Source organism: Alligator mississippiensis, chromosome 2 (assembly GCF_030867095.1).
Source record: "Alligator mississippiensis isolate rAllMis1 chromosome 2, rAllMis1, whole genome shotgun sequence".
Classification (NCBI taxonomy): domain Eukaryota; kingdom Metazoa; phylum Chordata; order Crocodylia; family Alligatoridae; genus Alligator; species Alligator mississippiensis.
In genome coordinates, this window is record NC_081825.1 from 221,976,404 (window position 1) to 222,002,523 (window position 26,120).

Below are 26,120 nucleotides of genomic sequence, written 5' to 3' on the forward strand. Positions count from 1 at the left end.
GCAATCATCACTGGATTAATAACACTCTTCCCATACCCCTATTCCAGTGAATTATATCACTATTATGAAGACTCTTTTAAAGACAGTGACAGTGAGGTATGGAAAGGTAGAGTAATTTGACTGAGGTCATCGAGTCAGTAGCAGAGCCAGGAACTGAACTCAAATTTTCCAACTGCCATTCCTCAAGCTATTTGCTAAATTATTTTATCCTGATAGATAAGTCTGAATAAATAGTAAAAAAGCAACAGCAACCCCACATCTTATCTACCCCAAAATATATGTTTTCAGGAATAAAAACACCCCCCTTGTCTTGATAAGGTTCATATGCTTTTATTATTCATGATAAGTTGTAGGACTAGGAAATGTTTGTGAATCACAGGCATTTACCCACTTTTAAATACAAATGGTTTTTCATCCAAAATGTCCAATACTGGGAAATGTACTATAACTATCTATTTTTTTTTCATTTTAAAGTTACCCTGTACTTAGATGTAGTAACTTAAAGCAGAAACAATATCAGATGATTTTACTGTCTTTTCATGCAATACCATTAAATAAGTGGTTGAAAAAAATATAAACAACCTGGTGACATTCACACACTTTGGAATGGGTCTGCAAAGAGTTCATGGTCTGAAAAAGGAGATAAGTTAGTTATAATTCAAGAGAGAGGGATGGGTGGGTGAGTAGAGCCAGGAGTAGAACTATAATTCCGGAAACATTTCTGTTTCTATTTGTGGCGGGGCACCTTTGGGTGCCTGGCACTTGAAGGGCAGAGGCAGGCAGCTCCCAGGTGCCTGATGAAGGCAGCCATTCTCAACAAGGCATATAAAGGCTGCAGTTTCCTGAAGCCAGGGGAGGCAGAATCATTGCCTATCTGAGCTGCAGCAAGAGATAAGGGCAGGAGCTTATGGAGATGGTTTAGAGGCTACTGGTCCTGGGCATGACATAAAACTGCACCCTGCCAGGGAAGGGTGGCCTGCTGGGGCTCCTGGTGGTGTGGGAGTCCACAGGAAATGCCAGGCCAGTTACCTGCCTGGTAAAAGGCAAGGAGGGGTGCCTTGGCCCCAGCCCCCATCTTTGGGTGGGTTTTGGAGACAGCTGGGGAAGTAGTGGGGGCCAGGTATGCCCATAAGTAGGTTCCTGAGCCCAGCAGAGATGCAGATCCCAGAGACCCCTGAGGAGGTAGGATGGAGAGCATTGCGAAGCCCCACACAGAGTAGGGCTGAAGGACAAGTAGACCTGAAGGGTTGTGCGTGTGATGGGGCTGAGTAGGGCTGAAGTTGGAGTAGGCCTGAAGGACAGCCCAAGGGGTGCACTGACTAGGGCTGAACGAGAGTAAACTTGAAGGACAGCGTGGGGCCCAGCCCCATGAGAAGGTGTGCCTGGTGGGAGGCTTGGGGCAGAATTAGCCCAGGGTTTGGCATAAGGCCGACCCACGTACAGTAGGGGAACTCGCAGAAACCGAAGGTTCTGCGTGGCAAGGCCATTATGAGAGTAGCAAACCCTGATGGCCCAAGAGGGGCTGCTCAAGGAGAAGCAGGGCAGTGGAGTGTGGCCCCATAATGGGCAGTATGCCACAGGCCCCAGTGAGAGAGGGGCAGAGTGGAAGAGGCCTCCTGTGAAAGGAGAGGTGGCGTGCATATGGGTGTGTGTGGAGCCAAACTTTGGATTCAGTTTGCTCCAGCCCCAGACTGGGAGTAATATTAACCTGGATGCTATCTGCGAGGCATGGGCTGTGGTGTAGGGGAGGTCAGAGCCACAGATAGCACATCCTGGTATCGGGGCAGTAATGGGCAGTCCCCCGTGTGTACCATCCGTATATGAGAACAACCAAGTCATGGCAGGTGGGATTGGGTGAATTACCCCATAGAGACTCGTGGGCAGGCTGACATAAGACCCGGCCCTGAGAGTTGCCACTTGTCAAACTATTCCTGGATCTGACATTGGTATGGTATGGGCAAGCTATTTCACCTCTGTGCCTCTGTTTTCTCTCCTCCGACTTCTCAAAGTAGACTGTTGATTGTTTGGAACAACTCCATGCACAATCAATCTATCTCAATTGGTGCTACCATAATAAAAATAAGCAATAATAAATATTTAAATTGAAATTGTGGACCCTCTCTACTTATAAACATTTTTTCATGATTACTTTTCACAGAGTGCCAACATTCATTTTAAAACAAAAATCAAATGACTCTTGTTTTCCTTTTACCAAGAACAAATGTAAAAATACGTGCTCCTACCCTGACAAGGCAACATTGCTAGGAATAATGTCCAGACAAAAAGTAGCAATAGAAGTGCAAACTCACCCATCTACCACCTTTGTCATGTGGGCAAGGAGGCAGCTGAATAAAGCTGAATCGCTGTCATGTAAACGGATGACTGAAAAAAAAATATGTATGAATGGGTTTCACTATATAAAGAAGAAAATAGGATTATTACCAAAGCAAACACTAGAGGAAATATTTTGAAAACAAGCAAAAATGGAGATATAGAAGGTTCTTCAGGTTTTTGGAATAGTAAGTTGGAAGGTATCTTCCTAACTTCTGAAACCTGAATTTAGACATTATAAAAGAAAATTACCCACTGCCTTTCTTTTATGCTTTAAAAAAGTTGGTATAGTCAAGGGGATCAATTCTTCCTCCTGGGAAATGCCTGCAGACTTTTTTGAGTCTCAGGTTACATTCTCTATCTAAACCTGAAATAAAGAAAGGCCTCTTAAGAAAATTAACAAGAAGTTATGCAAAGGCAGATGAGATCTACTTTATAAATGCAAAGCAAACATGTTGTAAAAAATGTGCCAAACAATAAGGTATCTCTTGTTTTAATTACATATGTATTTAATCAATAAAGACTGCTATCTAACTTTTAATAATAGGAAGTATTATTCCCATTATTAAATCCTGATCCCGTTACCCTGATGTTATTCCATATTTATTCCAGTGTACCTGAGATCAGAATTTGACCCTAGGTTATCAGAATAATGGAAACATAGACTACATGAAATCATCAGTGTTAAAAAAAAAACAGCTTTATCCAGGCACTGTTAAATGTTCTCAACTGTTGCCTGAACAAAAGCATGACATCATAATAAAAAGAAAGTTGTGATCAAAGGGAGATTGGTGAATGATGGTTAAATAAAAACTTTAGAACTATTGCCATAATGGTGTAATAAATAAAGCATACAAAGAACAAAACCAAACCAATACTAAGACTTCCATTATTTTAGGAAAATGTGCAACACTTGAACATCTACCCACATTATAAAGTGAGAGATAAGATGCTGCCAGGAAAACAGATGTGCTTTGGATGCTTACATCTATCTGTTAGGAGGCACACTGAAGACAAAAGTTACTAAAATGGAAAAGTCAAAATATAATATTCTATTATAAGTCATTTAACTGCCCTTGTGGATACAGAAAGAAGAAACTGTTTTATACAATTTTGTTGGTAAAGACATTTCTTCTTCCTCCCATTCAGTACTTCTAGTGGTAGACATCTCGCCTATGAATAAGTCCTGACATATGCTGCAGTGCTTAGCTACTAAAGGTTGCTGGATGATTTGCAATACCATTTGTTGTACTTTACATTTCTCCCATTTGATAGCACTTTGTTTAAAGGCAGGAATAGAGTGTCTAGTGGAATCAAAGAGAACTACTATGTTCTATGGCTTAAGATATCAGCTGCATGATATTTCATGGTATTAATTTTCATGTATCTAGTGTGGAGAAGATCCTTTGATGCAGTTAACTGATTTATGTATACTTCAATTCTTCAGATTCTTAAAATTAAAAAAAAAAAAAAAATCCACGGAAGATGTCAGAGTGACAGCCCTGGGGGGGAAAAAAAAGGAAGAAGCTGTTTTTGTTTGAAGGCCTAAGCAGGGATGATCATACGTCTCTGTCTCTGGAACATATAATACAAGGGTCCCAACCAAGCTGTGGCCTGTGGACAACATAGCATTACCACCATAAAGTAATAATAAAAAATAAAAAAATATAAAAATGATATGTCCATAACATAGACAGGAATACTTAGGTGGTGGTAGTGTAAGCTATCCCCTACTGATGAACCTCATCTTGGATGTGTTATGTTGGTTATTGCTTACATCTACACAAATCACTGCTCTAGGAAGGAGGATGGCAGGTGCTAGGGGATGTCTCTCTGCTAAGAACTGAGGTGATAGCCATCACCACAAGAGGAGAACCAATAAAAACTGGGGACTGGCATGTTGCATACAGTGCCATATAAGCATAGGTGTTCTTAACACCATTCCAGCTTACATCCTTGAACCTCCTTGCCTATAATTAATTCTCTTAGTATCCTGACTATATGGCAAATTATGCAGCTAACTGGAAATGGAGTGAAAACTGAAATTTTGTCCCCCAGAAATGAATTTTTCCAAAGCTTTGCATTTTCTGACCAGGTCTATTCATTTGAAAATACTAGTTTCTAGATACTCCGCTGACAAATGGTTGTTTAACACAGGTCTGCCTATGAATGGCTTGCCCTGGTTTGTGGATCTATAAATACACATTTATGTGCTGTAGACACAAATATGCATTTGTGTTAGCTTTCATCCCTGCTGTGTTTGTACAACACAGTGTGACATTCACAAACAGAGAAGAAAAGAGAATGAAGTGAAGAGCATTCAGTAGTGCTGTCTAGCATTTTAAATGAAGTGAGAAAAATAAATTAGTGCCAACTTCATCAACTGCTAAGCTCAGAGAGACTGAAATGAGAAAAAGGCAAGGAGGGATAGGCAGAGATATAAGGAGATCTAAAATGAAGTTCTCAGCCTCCCATGCAGTCTCAGCAGCACTAATACATCTACAGTTGAACTGTACCTTATTCCAAAGTACATTATTCATTTTAGATCTAGATTTAACTCTGCCTCTGGTGACTGATCTTGTGTTTCACTATCACTGTTAAAAACAACAGAGCTTTGTCATGTCCAACTGACTTCCAGGCAAGAAAATCTAGGTCATTTCACTAACATGAAGTGATCAAGCCTCAGTGGACCAGGCAATGAGGTAAAACCCATTAGCTCCACTTTACAGAAAGTAAAGTAGCTTGACCAAAGTAACACAAAAACTAGGAAGATGGCTTACCTGATTTCCAAACTCTTATTTTAACTGCCAGAAAACATTGTCTTCATCATTTACTAATGTTACTAGCATATGAAATGCTGACTCTTGAGACTGAATTTACAGAAAAATATGTGTGCACTAAATAATTAGTTATTTTAAAATGTATTACATGTGGCTAGATTTGCAGAGGTTGCAATCATCATCTTAGGCCAGTGACTTCATCTGGCTTTGAGGATGGTCAGCACCTATCAAAATCAAATTTAAGGCTCCTGGCTTGTTAAGTGCTTCAGCATGCTAAGTTTCAATAGCCTACATGTGCTTCATCACCACATTTTTCCTAAAGCAATAGCTCAGAGAGTTTCAAATAAATTGGAAATGCAAAAAGATCTCCTAGATTATCTAATCTGTCCTTTTCCCTTTAGATGCCCATGTTAAGACAGAAGAAGCACTCTAGGTAACATTATCTGTTTGTCACAGTACAAAGAAAAGGTCTTCATAGTGTTTAACAGAAACAAAGATTTTTTTCAGATATATTTTTAGTTACAAATTCCCAGACATCCTTCATGAGACTATGAAGAACACTCTTTGCTCTATGCTGTATACTCATCGCTAGATTACTGTTATATCTGTGACTATAATTTCTGAACGATGAAGGCTTTCTTGGGTATTCTCAGATGTCATACAAATGGCATCACTTTAAAACAAAAGAAAAGTAGTGAATGGCATTCACTATTATAAACTGAAGACGAACAGCTGGATATTAATGGCTTGGCCAACTTCAAGTAAGCAGTTGAGTCCCCTTTATTAATGAACAACTCTGGTTCAGCTGATGGCTTCCTGTAACGATAATATATATTTAATAAATCCATCCCGGCTAAACCCAGCCCAGAGCGTGGCAATGGTGGTGGGGGCTGGGCAGGAAGATTGCCTTCAGGACAGTGCCAGAAGCCAAACGTAAGCTGGGAGAGCAAGGGGCGGGGGGGGGGGAGTGGGGATCTGGGGTACTGGAGGGGAGGGAGGTGATAGAGGATGGTGTTCCTGATCCAGTGGAGTGGACACAGCAGCAGGTTGATCAGGGCTGATGAGGGTGGGGGCAGCAGCCCAACTGGGGGCATGGGGCAGGAGACGAGTGGGGCCAATGTGGGCCAGCAGGGGAGGTAGGGAATGAGGGGTGTTCACACTAATGCATAGCCTAGAATGGCTACAAATTACTGTAACGTGAACTGAATAACAGATCAGAGATAAACTTAGGTTGGAGTGGTGTAACTTTAAGTTGCCTAAAGAGGGCTTAAAACTAGTTTCATGTTTTACTGTGTGGACAATCCAGGGGTTGAGAGCTCCAGGAGCCACCTAAAATAAACATGTAAAAAGGGCTTCCGACTACTCTGCTCCAAAAATACATGTAGACTTTTATTATGTGTTAGAATATTACGACTAGGATTAACTGAGAAATTCAGATTTTGTCTTACAGGGAAAGTGATCTACACGAATAACAATATATTTTATTACAAACCCCCACACTTCTTTCCCGTAAATGGCACTCACTGATCAAGTGATTATCGTGGAATACAAGAAAAAACACATTTACTTTTAAGGCATTATGCAGCTTTTCAACATTCATACAAGAAGCATATTTTATTCGGTGTTTGTAAAGTACTATGTAAATTTATGGTGTAATATAATTTTTTAATAAGAATGTTAATGAAGTGTTAAACTCCATTTAATAATATCATCCATGAGTATTAAATTGCACATATATTGGTTCTCAATAAAAAAAAAAATCTGTATTTTGTCTAATGGAATAGAATTCACATTTTCAACCCTTACGGCAATTTACCATATTATCAACATATCATCATAAGCCGTATTAAAATCAATCTCTCTTGACTTGGTATGCATGGTGTTTGGTTCATAGATCATGAAATGATATAACTGTCACACTTGCAAGAGGTAAAAATTCCTAACCTATTTTTTAACATTTGTCAAACTGTTTAGAGCCACTTGTCTTTTTCTAACAAGCAGTTTCAAGTGAAAAAATATATATACTAAACTATAAGAAGAGGATCAATAATATATCATTAACAATGTGCATAATGACTTTATATGAAAACAGGTAAGTGCAAGGTACAATAATATTTAGTGGAACCTAAACTACCAGGAAGTGCCATGCAATTTTACATATAAAGGATAGGCTATTTCAACAGAAAAAGAAGACAGAGGCAGAATCTAGTATATATCCACTATTAACAGTCTCTAGACAGTCATGATCAAAAGATTCTCTCTCCGATGTATCTGGACCCACTATTAGATCATTTTGTTCTACTAGAGTTGAGCAAAGTAATTATTAGAAACTATTTCCTCAGTGAAGATAATCCCTTTGTCCTGTCTGCTAACTGCCCATGGGCCAATTCACTCTTTTTTTCTTTATTTTCATTCATTCATTCATTCATTCATTCAAAACAGATAAATATATCAATTGACAGTCTATATATACCCACAAATTAAATGGTGGTATTAATTATTGTGCATGATTAGTTACTTAAGACACATGGTACTTTTTTGATCTCTTCCTGGTTGTACTGGTATTTGTAGTTTCCAGAATAAATCATTGGTCTTTTAATTCTTTTGGAAGTGTTGAAAGTGTCCTTTAGGGAAAGGAGCACAAAGATTATAGGTTTAGAGAATACTGGGACATCTCATATCTTCTCCTGTCCTCAAGAAAATGTTCTTTACTTAGCTGTGGACATGGACACATATTTAAAGTTATCTGTGTTCCCTACTGGGGGGAGGAGGGCACAAACAGAGGAGTAAACTGCTCCACTATAAGATTTTACATGTGCATTGCTCTCATTTTACGGGAACTGTTGATGTGGAAGATGCAATTAGGGCACCTCCCAAACTGCAGAAAAACTAAAATAGTTATATTACAAACAAAGGCTGTGCACAGACATTCCCAGGATCCAATCACCACTTAAAGCACTGTAATTGCAGATTGGATGCTGATTGTATAGATGCTCTCCAGTGTTAGGAGCCCAATCTAAATAAGCCAGGTTGAGGGGAGGGGCAGGTGGGATTGGGGAAGCTAGTAGGTCCATGGGTAGAGTGGGGGTTGGTGGAACTAGGGGAGCTACCAGGTCTGTGGGGGGAGGTTGGTGGAATTGGGGATTAGTAGATCCACAGGGGGGTGCCTAGCAAGTCCACAGGAAGGTTTAGTATATCCGTTGTCTATCTGGGAGTAGCGGGGTGAAAGGCCTGATCAGAGTTGAAGGGGAGGGGGAAAAACACAGCCCTGGGGCTGGGGCTGGAGCAAGCAGCTGGGCTCCATCAAACCCAAGGCTGCACTAAAAACATGTACACACATTCTCAGCAACTGATCAACAAGCACATGACTCACTTCAAATTGCATGATTATATGGCAGGTCCTGCATGTGTACACATTTAATGATGACAGAAGCCACACCAAGAGCATGATCTAAGTAAGTCAGGGTGATTTGGGGTGCTAGCAAATCTGTGGGGAAGGATTAGCAGGTCTAATCCCCCCAGAGGGAGTTGGTGGGTCTTCAGGGGGTAGAGAGTGGGTAAGTTGTCCATCAGGGGAATTAATCCATCCTGATACACATGTTTGAGTTAGATTGGGAATGGGTTAGCTCGGTCTGTGTAGTTTACCTTCTAGGTCAGGGCAGGCAATTATTTTGGGTGGAGGACCACTTAAAGAGTTTTGGTGAGCTGTTGAGGGCCACAAGGGTAGCCCTGCCCCTTTGACAGGTGCTCTGGCCCCTGGTGACCATCTTGGGACCAGAAATCCTGCCCCCTAACCCCTGACCTTTTTTTACCAGAAGTCCTTCCCCTTGCCCCAGAAGTAGTCCTTTTGGGAAGGGGTTTTGCCATCTTGGAATCATGAAAAAAAACAAAAAACAAATTATATACTAAAAATCAAACATTGACAACATATCTTCATTTTATTTTTAAAAATGAATATTTTATCCTGATTTGTGTGTGTTTACATTGTGTATATAGAGATCATAAAATAATAGCTCAAAATTAGGTCTTATTAACGTATATTGTGGGGGGGTATGGATGGAAAGGTATGGGGTTTGTGGGGAGTTGTGGGGGTATGTGTGTGGATTTGTATATGTGGGGTGTGGGGAGGGTATGGGGGAGTATGGGGTTGTGGGTGTATGTGTGTGGATTTGTATATGTGCGGTGTGGGGAGGGTATGGGGAGGGTATGGGGGTGTGGGTGTGGGTGGGTGAGTATGGGAGGTTTGTGGGGGGTTGTGGAGATGTGTGTGTGTGGATGGGTATAGGGTTTGTGGGGGACTTTGGGGTGTGTGGAGGGTGAGAGTGGCTGGGGTGTGTGGGGGTGGGTATGAAGTATGCATGGGGAGGTTTGGGTGCATGTGTGTGGGGAGGGTGTACATAGCAGTGAGTGGGGCTCCCCCCAGAGGCATGGGTGTGTGGGGGGGAGGTTCATGTGGGAAAGGGTGTAGAGGGGAGGGTGTGGGTGGTTTAAATAAACTAATAAATGATTAGCTCTAATAAACTAAAGATAGATCAGGCCAGCAATTTATTGTCCAATTTAACCTTACTAAATGTTTGTACAGAATGGCACTTAGATTGACCGAGTTCAAGGAAGGAGGGAGGGTAACACAACACAATGAAAAATTGAGGGAGGGGAAAAAGAAAATCAAAGAAAAAAATGTTGAGCCAAATTCTATTCTCACTCCCAATCACTTAAACTGACCATTGCTCCATTACAGTCAAAGGGTGATGTTCCAAATTCATGGGGATTAACTTAAAATAGAATATGGACTAATGTGATGCTTTTGTATATCATTCCCAAAGAACAGATACCCAGAGCAATTTGAGTATAATGTCCACATAAAATTGATGCTTCTTCCAACAACTTGAAATATTGGAATTTGTCCAAGCCACTCAAAGCACTAATCCAAATTATGGTAACAAGTGGCAAGATTCCAGCATAAATCCCATCTCTGAGGTGTACAAGTGAAAAAAAAAAGTGAGAGCCTTTTTAGATTTTAGACAATCATATAAAACGAAAAACTAAAAAAACAAAGACTCTTTCTCTTCAAATGCTTTACAAATATAATACTTACTTTTTGGCTTAAACTTTGCAGTATAGTGCCAAGTTTCAAGTCAGAATAGATTTCACAGCCGAGTAATTAAAAACAAAACATAAAAGCGCAACACGTAGAAATGACGCTCCCAGGATAAGTCTAAAATTGGAAACTTAGAAAAAACATGAACTGTGATGGCAATAGTGCATCTCTGATTAAGCTGTAGCTTTAATGATTCCTATTAATATTAAGACATTTTAAAAATTCTCCCTGCTGCCAACACTGCACCCAACTCAATTCAGGTTCAGGGCCTAGAACAATCATTAGGCTATAATATAACTTCAGCATCTTTCAGGATCTTGCCCAGAATCTAGCCATACCCAAGAGATGATCAGTGAATGATTTATAAAATATCCAGTTGTCTAACTGCCTGTTTTGCCAGTTCCTAAGATTATATTGAAAATCTCAAAGCCTTTGGTATTGTTCTTAAAGCCAGAATTTACCAAGACAAATGATTAGGTGAGAAAACTTTGTTTTTATTAAAAAAAAGAAAGGAAGTTCTCCACTTAGTTGAGGAGAAAGCTTTAAAATTGACAGGAACACAATCCAAAAACTTGAAAAATAAAAAACAACCCAAAACACACACACACAAAGAAAACACAGTAATGTTTACTCCTAATTCTCATTATTTTTAGGCCGATCTCATGATTTCTGTATGAATGGACCTGACTCATGATTTCTGAATACTTGAAAATGGCAATACTGGATGTGCTTTATTACAAAATGAATGCTCTGCTGATGAAAGATGACTGCTTGTTCCAGAGACCAGTCCTAGATTTGTGCACAGAATGAGTAATGATTGGATAACATAATGGTTGGATCCCTTAATGCTGCCTCTTTCCCATGGCAGATGAATAACCTGCATAAATTCAAGAAGGTCACTCTTTCATTACAATGCTTTCTATTGTTCCTTTGTTTCTCTGCTGAGATTGGCTCTCAAAAGTGCCATTATGAAACATGGACACCTCTCCAGTAGTAGCTAAAGCAAGATCTAGCACAAACATTTTACAAAGTCTCCCAAGGAACTGATAGGTAGCCATTTTGGTTCCTGATTACCTGAGCTGAATGTGAATTTGCATCCCAGAGGTGAAGCACTTATTCATCTGAATGGTTTGACAACCTCACTTATTTTGGCTCCCCATTGAAACCAAATGTGTATGTGTGCTTTATGTATAGATGCATATAAACCTATACATATGTCTGTGTGTGTTTTCTGTATGTGTGTGTATGTTTTATATATGTACATGCACACACATACGTGTGTGTGTGTGTGTGTGTGTGTGTGTGAGAGAGAGAGAGAGAGAGAGAGAGAGAGAGAGAGTGTCCACTAAATCATTTATTACTTTATAGGAGCTATCATATGCAAAGCTCTTTCATATATTTCTTAAGCTTTACAGAGCACAGAACTGACAGTCTAGCGAGTCTTCTCTCCATTACCGAACCTCAAATTTAGGCTATATTGTAAATTGTGAGGAATTTACAAATGCACATGTTCACCATTATCCCCAGCTGGATAGATCCCATTCTGTTCACCATTTTATAGGCACTGATTTGGTAAAATTAGAAAGATATTTTCCTTTAGTTTAGTCATGTGGTTTAGGATATGTCAACTGATCACAGAATGCAACATAGTAAAAAAGATACGACACAATATGCAAAACATAATGGATGGCCATTACTAATGGCTCTGATCTGTTTGTAAACAGTCATCCAGAAAGCTCCTAAGCTGGTCTACCCACTTATCAAATGCCATTATTTAATGTGCGGGTTCAGAGACACTAGCAAATAGAGAGCCATAGTCTAACATACAGGCATAATATAGACTTATTATGCTGTTGTGCATCTACAGCAAGGCTATTTAAATGAAAGGAAATATCTTCTCAAGAGTAGCTTTTTGTTTTTTTTTTATTTCTGTGCTCAGTCACATTAGTGAGAAATAGAGATAATGCTTTGGTTTTACAGGTGCTTTATGCTTCCTGACAAACCAAATGATTTTTGTCAGGATAGGTTGTAGGCAGCATAGAACTGTTGCAATTTTACATCTCATTGGTAGCAGAATGGAAATTGAAAGCAGTGTTGAGTTTCAACCCAGTAATAAAAATACTGTTCACAGGCCATACACATGCATGCAGAGCCCAGATAGAAACAAAAGAAAAAAAAACTGGGTCTGATGTTGTTTTCCCATGTGTCTGAGTCAGGCCTATCTCACCTTTTTGGGGGCCAATAATAAAGCAATAAGGTGACATGCAGCCGAGCAGGTCATTCTGTGTGTAATTCAGAAAATGGTTACATGGAACAAAAGTGCAGTTCAGTGCCAGGAGGCTTAAAGGAGACATTTACTTTTGATAAGTGCATCATATGTACTGGTGGCATATGCACATTCCCACTTCTTGTACAATCACAACAAACACTGTTGAAACAACAAAGCCAGTAGGAAAATTCAGATGTATTAATATTGTCCTGTTGCCTCAAACACAGACTGCTTTAATCTTCTTTTTATTTTAGATAAAATGCACAGGGAAGTGTTGATATAACAAGAACAACAAAAATAATATAGTGTACATATGTCATTTGCAATCTTCCCATTGTACAACATTACACTGCCTTCATCACAGACTTTCCTTGGGCTTTCTTCTATTTTTTTTAACATTTGCCATGCTCTGAATTTTAATCCTTTCCCTATTAAGTGAAAACCTTTAATACATTATTATAGATGTATCCAGAAAAGGGAAAAAATGAAGAGAGTTGAACTCTCTCTCTCTCTCTCTATATATATATATACACACACACACACACACACACACACTCATATACATACACACATACACACACAGGGAGAGAGAGTTGATAGAGAGAGAGAGAGAAAAAGAGAGTGCTATACATTTTTTGCATAGACGTTATATATATAGCACACTCTCTCTCTCTCTCTCTCTTTCTCTCTCCCTATATATCAACTCTCATTTTTTCCCTTTTCTGGATACATCTATCATAATGTATTAAAAAGTTTTCACTTAATAGGGAAAGGATTAAAATTCAGAGCATGGCAAATGTTAAAAAAATAGAAGAGAGCCCAAGGAAAGTCTGTGATGAAGGCAGTGAAATGTTGTACAATAGGAAGATTGCAAATGACATATGTACGTCCATGTGCTCAGCAGGCTGTGATCTACCAATCCTGCAAGGTGCCTTGCTATCTTTCACCACCTTGAACTAAAACTGACAATGCACCAAACTGAAAATATAATAAACAGGTATGCACCAAGACTGAAAAGGATCTACTGGAGATCAAGTATTTAGGCACTCAAAGTTGCTTTACATCATCTTCTTTCTTGTCCTAACTAAAAATGCAAGAGTAGATCCCTTGCACCCCTCATAACAGTCCTATGAGACACATATGTAGCATTGCCTTTTAGAGATAAGAAACAGAGGCAAGCAAAGTGACACACAAGGGCCTACTGGAAGCTTACCATGCTTACCAGGAATAGAAATCTCTTGACCCCAGCCTTAAAAGCAACCAATTAAAAGCCAAAAACAAAAAGCTGTTTGCTAGCCAAGAACAGCAACTGCTGAATCAACCACATTATTATTTTTTTGCCTTTGTCCAACAAGGAAAATATAATTTACTGGTCACCACTGTATTGACTGTGGTTCATTAAGAACAGGTATTATATGAATGGAACAATTATGAACCCTGTGTTGGTATTTTGTTATTAACCTTTCACCAAGGATTTTGCTTAGCAATTCCTCTACACAAAAATATAACTCATTATAAGTGTAATGCAACCTTATACATGAATTCCTGTTTTCTTATTGGTTACATAACTCTTTCCCTAAGTGCTGGAAGCATAAAGAAATAGTGCACCTACAAAAGCAACAGCAGATAAAGCATGAGACACTATACATTTCTCTTTATATTTTTTATCATCATATTTTATAAAAGAAATAATGACCTCTACATTGGCTGTTCTTCAAAATCAATAACTGAATGGGTCAAGGGCCTCAACCACACAAGTGGTCATTAAGTACCATATAATACTTGATCTGGTGGTCCTTGTCAATACATACGTTTTATAAACCAGGGCTGCTCAACCTCCGGTCCATGGGTGAGATCCAGCCTTCAGCACTGTGTCATCCTGCTTGTGGGGTTCCCCATGAGTCTGGAAGTTTCACCATAGGGGAGCATCACTCCCGATCCCAATCCCAGCACACGAGAGACCTCAGGGACCAAACCCAGCGAGTGGGGGCAGGAAGGGGTCACAAGGCTTGATCTGGCCTACAGACTGGCCCTGCATACTCATCTGGCCTCACAGGGCCAAAAGCACCACTGTTATAAATCAGTGAGAATTGGGTCTAGTTAATTTTTTATATATGGTACTTTAGATTCATAGATGTTTGGGTCTGACTGGACTGCAGCAGATCACTGAGTGCAACCCCCTGCCCTGGGCAGGAAAGAGTGCTGGGGTTAGATAACCCCAGTCAGGTGCATGTCTAGCCTCCTCTTAAAGACCCCCAAGGTAGTGGAAAACACCACCACCCTTGGAAGCCCGTTCCAGATTCTGACAACCCTTACCATAAAGAAATTCTTCTTGATGTCTAACCTAAATCTGTTCTCTGTCAGTTTGTGGCCATTGTTTTAGTGACCCCAAGGGGTGCCCTGGTAAACACAGCATCTCCTGTTCCTTGCTGCTCCCCTTCCCCACAATGAATTTGTAGATGGCCACAATATCACCTCTCAGCCTTCTCTTGTGGAGGCTGAAGAGCTGCAAGGTCCTCAATCTCTCCTCGTAGGGCTTTGCTTGCAGGCCCCTAACCATACGAGTGGCCTTCCTCTGAACCCTCTCGAAGTTGTCCACATCCCTCTTGAAGTACGGCGCCCAGTAATGCCCATTTGACAACACATTATTTTGATTTTCCCCTCAGTGCCAGTGTATGCAACTTAAACATATCTCTCAAGTTTTGTTATTTATTTTACTTAGTTAAAGGTGCTGGATAGTATGGTTTTCCAGTCATGGAACAGACGCAAACTGAAAAGCTGCAGGATCAGCTAGTCCATGGCCCAGTAACCTTAACAACAAGTGGTTATGTCTAGAAATAAGAGGACAGCTGATTCCATAGGGCCACAAAATGATGTTACTTTCCCCTGAACTATATTAAAAAAAAAGTAGAAAAAATGCTAATGCAGAAATTTAAACTGTGTTATGGACCAGCAAAATCTACCACACTGTTTTGCATCATTATTCCATCAAAAAGGAAAGCAATGGCTACTCTACATAGATTTGATAGATCAATACCTGAAGACCTACATTAGTTTTCACAACTTTTTTTTTTATGAGAAACTGATTGGCAAATGCAAGGAGTTCACAGAAGAACTACAAATAAGAGCAGACTAGTATGAATGACTTATGAAGTAATGATGAATTACTTAGTGCCATACAAAAAAGAAGAGAATGAAAAGCTAGCAGCAATGGGAAGAAATGAAGGATGGGAAAATTCAGATGGAATGTTAAGAAACATTGCTTGACAGTGAGATCAAGCCATGAAATTCTGCAAAGGAAGTGCCATTAGACCCTTTGCTTTAAATTGCTAAAAATAGAGAGAACAAAGCATGACAGAGGCAGGCAGATGACCCTTCCAATGCCCTAATAAGGATGGAGTAGATGATTCACATAGGCCTTTCCCATTTCATTTTTTGAAGAAAACTCCCTCTATTCAATCATTTTTAAGTACTGCTATGTTTCAACCTTTATTTTTTTAATGGAGCTATCAAAAGAGAGAATTTTGTGACTTAGGTTTCTTCTTTCTCTTTACTTTGAACAAACAGCTTGTGTAGTCACTATGTTTATCCTGATGTTTTCATACTTGAATCTTTCTCTCTTGGTGAAAAAATTATTTTAAGCAGCCAATAGCAATGGCATTTAGTATTCTTCTTGAAAAAATATAGCTCTGCTGCCCTTCTTTGATCTTTTTATAAGGTCACCCATCACCGTGGTCTCTCACTGACCTTATAAAAATCTAGATAGATAGATGGCTAAAGAAAGGCTTGAGCAGTTATGGCATGCTAAATGCCATGACTGCTTCCCATCTTCCAACATATACAGACTCAGACTTTTTTGACATACAAAAGACCAAGTAACAGTCAAACATCTTCTAAAAGTGAGGGAAAAGTCTATAAAACTGTACATACTCAACACAGAAATTTCATGCTTGTGCAAGCCTAGAAAATGGGACTAAAGCTTTTGATGTCATAGAAAAATAAATAGTTATCCCTTCATGTTTAAAAAATAATCAAAACATTCTGACCTTTACTGTGAGATTGTATTTAAAATACCTGATAAGAAATATCTGGTATCTATAAATCTTTCGTTGCTGCAGTACTCTGAGAAGTCTATGATGAAAGGAAAGGTTGGTCGTTTTCTTGATGTTTTTAATACAAATATGCCTTTTAAAAAATAAGTGCAAATACATCTTGAAATGTCAAAGGCAAGGAAAGGGAAAACTGTAATCCAACAAAGATAGTTTCAGGCATCCTAATACTGTATTTTCTTTCAATAGCTATTCAAATAAAAAGTTTCCACTAAAGATATGTCTTCTGACTAAGGGTATGGTCACAGAAACTAACTTTACCCACTTAGGCTGTCACCTTTTCAAAACAAAATCACTTTCCGCTCTTCTGATTCTTTCCCAAATGATATTTTGAAATATAAGAATCTGAAATTCTACTTTTCTCTACACTTCATAACTGTAGTAACCCTCACTAAATAGGAATTTAAAGGAATTTTTGTGCCATGGGTCAACAAAACACTTGAGTCCTTGCATCCATCCTCATTCACCAAGCTTGAGTCTCACAGAAGTAAATTAAAAATAAAATAATTTGAAAATAATTTTGAAAATTAATGTACTCTAACATTCCATTTTCTTACCTTTGGTATTTTACTCAGGTTCTAAAATGAGAGTAGTCAGATTCACCTTGAGGCTTCCAATATATTCTGTTGGTGCAAGAACTTTTTACAAGTAGAGACTTACAAGCGTCCTCCTGGTTTCTAAAACAGAGACAGCTAGCAATCAGACAGAGGTATGACAGGTTAGCACCTTAGGCCAGATCCAGATGTGCAGGCATATGTAGTTTGTGGCACTGCAGACCTCTTTGCAGCATCACAAACTGCACATCTTGCACATTAAACCATGTGTAGCACTGCCAACTAGCAGCACTGAGGCAAAATATGCTACCAGGATTTCCAGGTAGCAAAAAAAAAAAAACCCCTGAAAAAAAATGGCAAAAAGCATGGCAAGGAGCTGTGTGCCAGGACATATGCAGAAACAGTGGAGCAGGCAGCCTGGGGCTCCCAGCTCCCCCATCTCTACACACTGTGGAGCACCCACACTGAGGAACCCTGTGCCCCACCTCTCTATACTGCACATGGAGCCCGCATCTCAAGGCATACTGTGCCCCAGCCAGCCATGGAGTAGCTGGCTGGGGTGCAGTGTGCCTCAAGACAGGGCTCAAGATAGTGTGCCTCAAGACAGTGTTTCCAGGGCTGCCTGCTCTGTCTACATGCGCTACTCTTTGGGTGGCTGGGGCACAGGGTGCCTCAGCGTGGGGGCCGAGTGCCAGCTAACCCTGCATGGAGGAACTCTGTGTCTCAGCCAGCCTTACAAAACAACAGGACAATGTGTCCAGTTGCAAACCGCAAGAGAAAGGGCATGCACTGGAGCACAAAGTAGTGACACAAATTTGTGCTGCTACTATTTGTGCCACTGCAAACTCACGCCCCTGCTCATGTGGATGCGGCCTTAGAAACTGTCACAACCCAAGGGTGTGATTTTTTTGTTTGTGTGTGCTTCGGCACTGCTAAATTATTTCCCGTCACTTGTAGCTTTCTTTGCAGGGTGCATTTCTTCGTTGCAACACAGAAATGCACGTTGCAAGGAGTTCCCGCCATTTGTATTCAAATGTGTGCCCCACTATTGGCCAGTTCTAAATTATTCCTACGTGGCGGCTAGCGATTGGCTTGCTAGCCGTATAAGAGGCTTGAGTGGTTTCTGCCCAAGTTAGAGGACTCCACGAACATCAAGAGGAGGAGATTTCACGTCTCATGAAGATCTCTAAGCGCTGCGGAGCCTATCGGACCCAGCGTGTATTTCAAGAAGGCTATAGGGGTCTGATCAGCCTCTCGCCTCTCCCCGTCGCTGCCTGATCCCTCGACGTACCCTTCCCTGCGTACAAGTTCCACGGAGCCTAGCAAACTTCGTGTGAGTGAATCCAGAGCTCTGTCCGAGTCCTTAAACTGGGACTTAAGCGAAGTTTTCCTGGAAGTTTTCCAGCCTGCACCGCGACCATCTACGGTGTAAGTAAACAATCTTAAATCAACCATTAAGTGTCCGTGCCTAATTCTAGTGTGCAGCCTGCCTTCCCCAACCCGGCGTTTCCGGGCTGCTGGCCACAGCCCGCCGCATGGAAAAAAGGGCCTCGGACTGTTCCCGGCCCGCACAGAAACTAAATGGTTCAGAGAGATTTGAGCTTTAGTAAGTAAGGACCTACTTCATCTAATGATTGCCAATGTTTGTAAGGTGCCTTTTAGAGAGTCATGAAATTATTTTTATGCTTATTATTTTTCCAAAATCTAAAAACGGTAATTGTTAGGCATAATTTATGCCCCTTTTAAGCTCTCAGTAAACTTTTACTATGCTTCTCTACCATTAGGTTCTTGATTGATAACTTGAAGTGTGTTTTAAAGAGATCTATTTAGGGTGGAGTCTCTCTCTCTCTCTTGCTCGCTTGCTCTCTCTCTCTGCTAAATTAGCTTTAATTGCAGCTCAAAATGGTGCAAATCAACAATTGGCAGACTCCACTCGACAAACACTTGAGAGTGGGAAAAGGGAGTTTAAGGATCTAGAAGTGACTTGCAATTTGGCAGAATATATGTGTTGGCAAGATGGAATGGGGTAGAAGGTTTATGGAAATTAGGATGTCACAAAATACCATGTAGTCATACTGATACAGTGATTGGACAGCTGATACTTCTTTCCTGAGAGAGTGCTTCATACTGGAGAACATACTTGGAATTGGAAGAAAGAGTACAGGCTACAGAAGGGAAGAATTCAGAAGAGGCACTAGGAACTCTGTGTGTACCTGGTTGAAATTCTAACACAGTTATGGCATCTCTGTAAATAATTATCATACTAATGAAACAGTTTAATTTTACAACCATGAAGTACTTTTATATTATTCCCCTGCAATACTATGTGACATATGGAAGTAACAGTGAGTTTAGGCCAGGGGTGGGCAATTATTTGGGTCCAAGGTTTACATAGGGAGTTTTGATCAGCTGTTGTAAGCTGGTTCAGCACCCTGCCCCCCCTTGTCCCCCTCCCCCCACAGCAACTCACAAAAACTCCTTATGGGGCTGTGGGTGGGTGGGAGCAGTGTTCAAGAGTGGAGGGGGAAATGCAGGAGAGGCTGGGATCACATGCCCCTGCCCTCTGGGGTGTAGGGTGTGTGTGTGGAGAGGGTATGGGGGGTGTATGCATGTGTGGGGTGTGTGTAGGGAGAAGTATGAGGGGGGTGTATGGAGGGGGGCTGCCTGGGCGCTAGGTCCCAGGAGCCTTCTGTGGGTGAGGGGAGGGAGGAGGGGCACTTGAGGCACATGCAGGAGAGCTCCCCTCAACAGTGCAGTCCATGCTGTCTTCATGGTGCTCCACATGAGGCCAAGCTATGCTTGCTTGTGCTGGGGCAGCCCATGCTGCACTCCTGCTGGTGCCCACAGCCAGGTCGGGTACTGCTCTGTACCGCCCACCTCAAGTTCCAGGATCTAGAGCCAGAGCCCTGTGTGCCTGCTGGGAGCAGCATGTCACAATGTGGCAGGAGCAAGAGGAGGAGCTGTCACTGGAGGTAGGGGTCACAGAGCAGCACCTGGTTGCCTGCAGCCACACCAGGAAGAGCTCACTGCACCATGCACTGTGCCTGCACCACACCACACTGCTTCCAGCAGGTGCACAGGTCTCTGGCTCCAGATCCCAGTCACCTTCCACTGGAAGGCTGCCAGGAGCTGATGCTGGATCTCTTCACACTGGGTTAGGAGACACCCAGCTTAAACTGCTCACCTGGCATGGTACAGTGCAGCAGGGCAAGATCAGAAGCAGAAGCTGTATGCTGGCTGAGGCCGGGGCTGGTGGGCACTGGTGGGAGTCCAGTGCAGGCTGCCTTGGCGTGAGTGGGCAGGGCATGGCCTCATGCAGAGTGCCAGAGGATTAGCCATGGGTCAGATCCAGTCACCTGGTAGTCCAGATCCAGACTGAGAGTTGTATTTTGTCTATCCCTGGTCTAGGGATCAAGGGAGGACGTGTGATTAAGAAGTAAACAGAGTAACGCTGAGAGAGAACAAAAATCAAAGGATTCATATTACTGGGAAGGAAAGATTTTTAGGCAAAAAATGTCTCTGTATAAATATGTACTAATTTGGTATACAGAACTGAATCTGAGGGACAAAATAATGAGGAAAAAAGAATAAGAATAGCATGAGACATCACTGCCAGGATTAATGCTGATAACTGTGGAACAAAAAAGAAAGGTATTTGATGGATCCTATAGTGAAAAAAATACCATTTATTTTTTAACCAACACCAAGAAGCATGAAAGAGAATAGACCCTAACTTTAAGAAAAGGGTCATGTGACTTAAGAGATATTATAGACATTAACTGAAAGTAGGATACTTTTTGGGACACATACTTCCAGCTCACTGCCCTAGCCCTAGAGAAGCAGCTTCTACCAAGGACTGCCTATATGCATGCTGGGGAGGGAAGCAGGGAAGGAGGGACAGTGTTTTAATTAGGGCAGTTCCAGGAGAGCCACTCTAATTAAAATCCCATAGCATCATGTATATTAAGCACCTGCATTTTTAAAAATGGAAGTGGGATGGTTTAACTAAAGCTCATTTGAGGAGCTTTAGTAAAAGTGCCCCAGCATCCATTTTTAAACCTGAAAGGGCTTATACATGTGATGCTGTGGTGATGCTAGCATGTTCTAATTAGAATGTGGAGCAGATTTAATTAATCAAGTCTGTTCCAACACATTATAATTATAATGCTTTGAAGCACATGTATAGGCACCCAAGGATAGCTAAATTGTCTAGGGAAAGGATCAAAATAATAAGAGCACAAGTATGGAACAAGTACCTCAAGCTTAAGGTAGATAAAAAATAGGAAAAGAAACTGACCAAGAATCTAGGAATTTTTGTTTAGTGTATATTATCTGGTATATATATTGTGAACAGCATTACAAAACATTACAAAGGAGCTAATAATCACTAATGTAAAGAACACAGAAAACAGAACCAATTCCCATTCCAATGCCGCTACAATCCTGGTCCTGGGGGAAGGAAACAGAGGCCACATCTACATCACGGTCAGACTGCGCAGTTGTTACCGCACAGTCCATTTAGTACGTGCATAAGCAAGTACTAAGTGACTGCAGAGTAACTGGCGTTACTGCACAATACCGTCCCCACACAGTTTTGTGTTTTTTTTCCCCAACGCTACTGCACAGTAACTCATTGCTAACATGCAGTACCGTCTCATGTAGATGTACCCAGTAGCATGTGAGAAATTGATGATGTGGGGTCTTCAAGTAAAGAGGAATAAATTTGCAGCATCACTTCAGCAGATTTAAAGACACTTAAGATATTCCTGCACTGTGCCCATGACACTGTTGGAGAGCATATCACTTGAGTATACTCCACTCACCCACTCCTGTACCTAATGTAAGAAACCTGGAAATGAGGTTATGATGCCAGTCAGGATTCCCTGCCTCATTTTGTACAAGTACAAGCAGAAGAGGTGACTGAGGTGTGCTCAGGAGTAACACTCCCCAAGAGTGCTGGGAACATCATGCAGATAATACTTTCAATGTACATATCCTGAAGACAACTTCCAGCCATTCAACTGCTGTATTTGCAACTATGTTCCTATATATATATGTTACTATATCAACAGCTAATCTGATTGTCCCTGGTTTGTGGGCCTATCTGAAGTTTAATCCCAGCAATACTAATAAGCAACAATATTCAATTAGAGAACTGAGACCAATGGTTAGATACAGAATTGGTCTGTCCTCCCTGAAATGGGATTTAGGTAGAGTTGAGTTCATTAGTCACTTTTAGTTTGGCCTGAAAAGTTCCTTATGTTTCTATACTTTTCTATACTTTTGCAAGTCTTTTGCATATACTCAGAAGCAATTCCAATAGAGCACATGGATGCATCCCAAGAACTAATTCCTACCTAAGATCTGCTGCAATTCAAACTGTTACTAGGAGACAGCCAAATTTCCTACATCTCCTGAGAGGCACAGTCAGCATATAATGAAGGCTGCTCTGAGGCATGCTTTGAGCAACATTGAAATCAGTCTAGAAATTCTAACAGTGGTGGTGGTACCCACTCTCCTAGTGGTTAGCGTACTTGCTAAGGAGGTGGAAAATGTGGGTTGTAGACTTTCACTAAGGGGCTTCAAATCCATGCTTACCATTTCCCAAGAGAGGGCTTTCATCACAAGACTATAGAATAGGCTATTCCAACTCCTACAGAAGATAGGCCACTGTGCATCTAAGAATGAACGTCCTGGGGCCAAAAGGGAGCAAACAAAGAGCCTATATCTGTAAACTACTGTCTATAGTAGATTTCTGGAGAAGGACATTCCTGGGCTGTAATCCCTGTTACTGAGATACTATATGTATTAACCAACAGACACAGCTTAAAAGAAAAACAAAAGCAAACCAGAAATAACCTGGGCAGCAGGGACCAGTGCCCCCTCTTGCTTGTTCCTCTTCTTTTATAATTAGCAAAGTATTGATTTCAATAGGAGGAGTGGAAAATCCCCTCATTTATTTTGTAGCCGAAACAATTTTGGCACTGAAAATCATTCATTGATTTGGCCACACATAGTCAAACTGAATTGCCCTCCTGGGCAAGGTACCCAGTGTTAGGTGTTGCAATGCTGACATGTAGATGTCTTAAGAAAATAATTAGCACCTAGTCCCAACTGCTGGTGATATAAAAAAAAAAAAACAAGAAAAAAAACCTAAAACGTGAAGCCAAAAGACACATGCAGCATGCTATTAAGAAATTGACCAAGCAAGAGATGTTATTTCCTGAAGTTTATGGTGCCTGATACCAGCAATATGACACAATATAGGGCAGCAAGGCAGAAAGAGCCATGGATTTAATAGTAGTATAAGATTTCAGTGTGCGAGGAGGAACAGCTTCCTGTTCTGCATTCCAGTTAGGTATAGAGATCTAGCTGAAGGATATTGATACACAGAGAGCAAAATGACTGTAGGAACTGACCTCTATTTCTATTTCAGTAGAGCTGCTCAGGTTATTTTCAAGAAAACCAAGACTTTTTGAGAGAATGTACCAAAACTTTCATCAGGGAAGTCAGATCCTGGACGCAACTTCTGGTCAAAAACAGAGAAAGAGATAGACTCCCTCCTAAAAGAGCAAAATGCCATGAGCTCACCTGAGATGTAAACAAGCCAAGTTCAAGTCCTTGGCCCACTGAAAAAAAAGGAGAACAACTCCAGCAGAAGGGACTGAGACACCTCTTGCCTACAGCATCTAGTAGCTTAGTGTTCACGGCATCTTGACTATGGTAAACCAGCCACAAACTTGGACCTAGCTTTCTCATGTGCCAAAGCTGTTGGCTATTTTAGACTCTCTCTCTTTGGTTTGTTAGTTTATCCTTCACAAAGTTTTGGTTAAATCCTGATTTGGAAAAGGAGCATTTCTCAGAAATTTTCACAGAATGGGGAAACAGCTTCTAAACCAGATCTATCCAGGTATGTAGTAACAGTAAGAAAACAATTGGGTAACCTGAGGATGTGCACTCCCTCAAAGCCACTAAGCATCAAAAAGAAGCTTCTAGTAAAGCTATGCCATTCACTCATTCTTACAATGCAAGAAAAATCATCACAGATCAGCCTGAAAGAACACTAGCACACATGTTTGAGGATGTACCACAAAATTTAAAAAAAGGCCTTTTGCATAGAATAGTTTATTTCTGATCAAATTTGTTCAGTCTGAAATTAAACATTTTGCTTCATTTTATGTTCTTTTTATAATGCTTCCAATAAAAAAAATACAATTGTGAAATGAAGAGTTATTTTAGAAAAAAATAAAGCCTTTAATTTCTTGAATGTGGATACAAAATGCTTTTTTCTTTTTTTCCCCCAAAATGACTCATTACATTTCACACAAAAATAGTGAAATCTTTTTGATGATCTGAATCTATATAGGTCAACAGAGAAAGGGATTGGCCAGACTTTTTGCCCAATATTGGTCCCTACTGATTACTAATGACTGAGGACATACTACATGGTTTAACCAAGGTAAAAATGTTCACAGCTTGTGATGTCAAAAAATGGATTTTAGCATATTGGACTAGATGAGCCATCTGCTGCCTGATGAACTTTTATACAACTTTTGGCAGGTACTGCTGAGTACAAATATCGGTGTCCAAATATCTGCATCAGCCTGGCCCAAAGATCTTCCAGTTTGGACTAAGCTTCGCACCACAGTGAAGAGAACCATACTAATCAGTCAGTCTACTCATTAAAACAGCCAAGGACCTGACCAACCCACATGCAAGTAAATAGGATGCACAATACAACAGCAAAAGGTAACAATAGGAAGTAACTACAGTCTCAGAACAGAGATGAAGCCAAAAGGCAGCCATTTAGTAGTTGCACCCAGGTTTTACTCCTGCAAGAAGGGGCCAAGATCAGGACTAGGGAAATATGGAAAGAACCTCAAGCATCAGGAATACTTGAATGACTACCAGGCCAAACAAGCCAACATTGAAAGTCAACATTAAATGCTGATACAGGACATATCCCAAGGCAACTTAGGTATGTACTAACAGTCCCTAGCAAATCCTAGCAGATAAAACACTACAACAAACTAAAATGAAAACCTGAACAGAACTTGGGGGTGGGAGCACAGGAAAAGTTTACAGGAGACACAAGAAAGTTACTTTTTATGCACAGGGCTAGACTGTAAATGTAACCTCTCTCTGTAAATAGTCCTCGTAATGGGAACCAGTTTAGCTGTATAGGCATGGGTCCCTTGAATGCCTGTAGCACATGAAAGACATGGCTGTATTACATTGTAGAGGGTAACTTGCTAACTTCAGAGAAGCAAAGAGGATTAGACTGATCCTCCTCCTGCCAAATTGAGGGTGCAGATACTTACCAATTATAGGAGCAAAAGAGAATCTCCGTATTAGCTAATAATATCAGTCCCATTTCCAGAATTTTTAATGTATTTAAAATGCATTTTAATTTATTTTAAAGAAGAGAAATATTATCCCCATTTCAGAGTTAAGGATCTGAGGCTTACAGAGAAAATAAATAATGTATCTAGGGCCTCATAGAAATTTATAATCGACCATGGAATTAAACCCAAGTCTTTCGAGCGCAATGTCAGGGCTCTAATCACAGGATCATGCTTCCTATGGTCCAGTTAAATAGTTCCTATTTCTTTCAGTTGGAGAACGAACATAAACACACTTTTTTCCTGTGCAATGCACTATATAATCAATTCCAGATTAATTCTGAATTTTATATGTGATGTAATCCAATATTATGTGCAAGACTTATTTTAAAGTTAAAGTATAATGACCTTTAGCTGCAAAGGACAAAGTACCTCGATCTAAAACCATTTCTGTTTGTTTAATAATCTTTCCCAAGGGCTTAGAGGTAGTGAAAAACTATAGCCTCTAATGACTTTGTAATCCAATTTTGTAGTTGGCTTATAATAGCAACTTGCATTTCTTAACAGTACTCAATCCTGCAAGGTACAGGGCACTCCAGTGCTTATCCAGTAAAACATATGTACTTTGGTGGATGGG

General features: G+C 40.6%; 1 protein-coding gene across 3 annotated transcripts in view; it reads right to left on the bottom strand.

Moving 5' to 3' along the window:
- LRRC4C (leucine rich repeat containing 4C) overlaps positions 1 to 26,120 on the bottom strand; it is a 539,855-nt gene that overhangs the window by 79,097 nt on the left and 434,638 nt on the right. For 2 of the 3 annotated variants that reach the window (XM_019477201.2, XM_019477199.2), the window contains one exon: positions 2,310 to 2,382. The exons of the other annotated variant lie outside the window; for it this stretch is intronic. The gene's annotated coding sequence lies outside the window, so the exon portion shown is untranslated. The remainder of the gene's footprint in view (positions 1 to 2,309; positions 2,383 to 26,120) is intronic. 3 annotated transcript variants of the gene reach the window in all.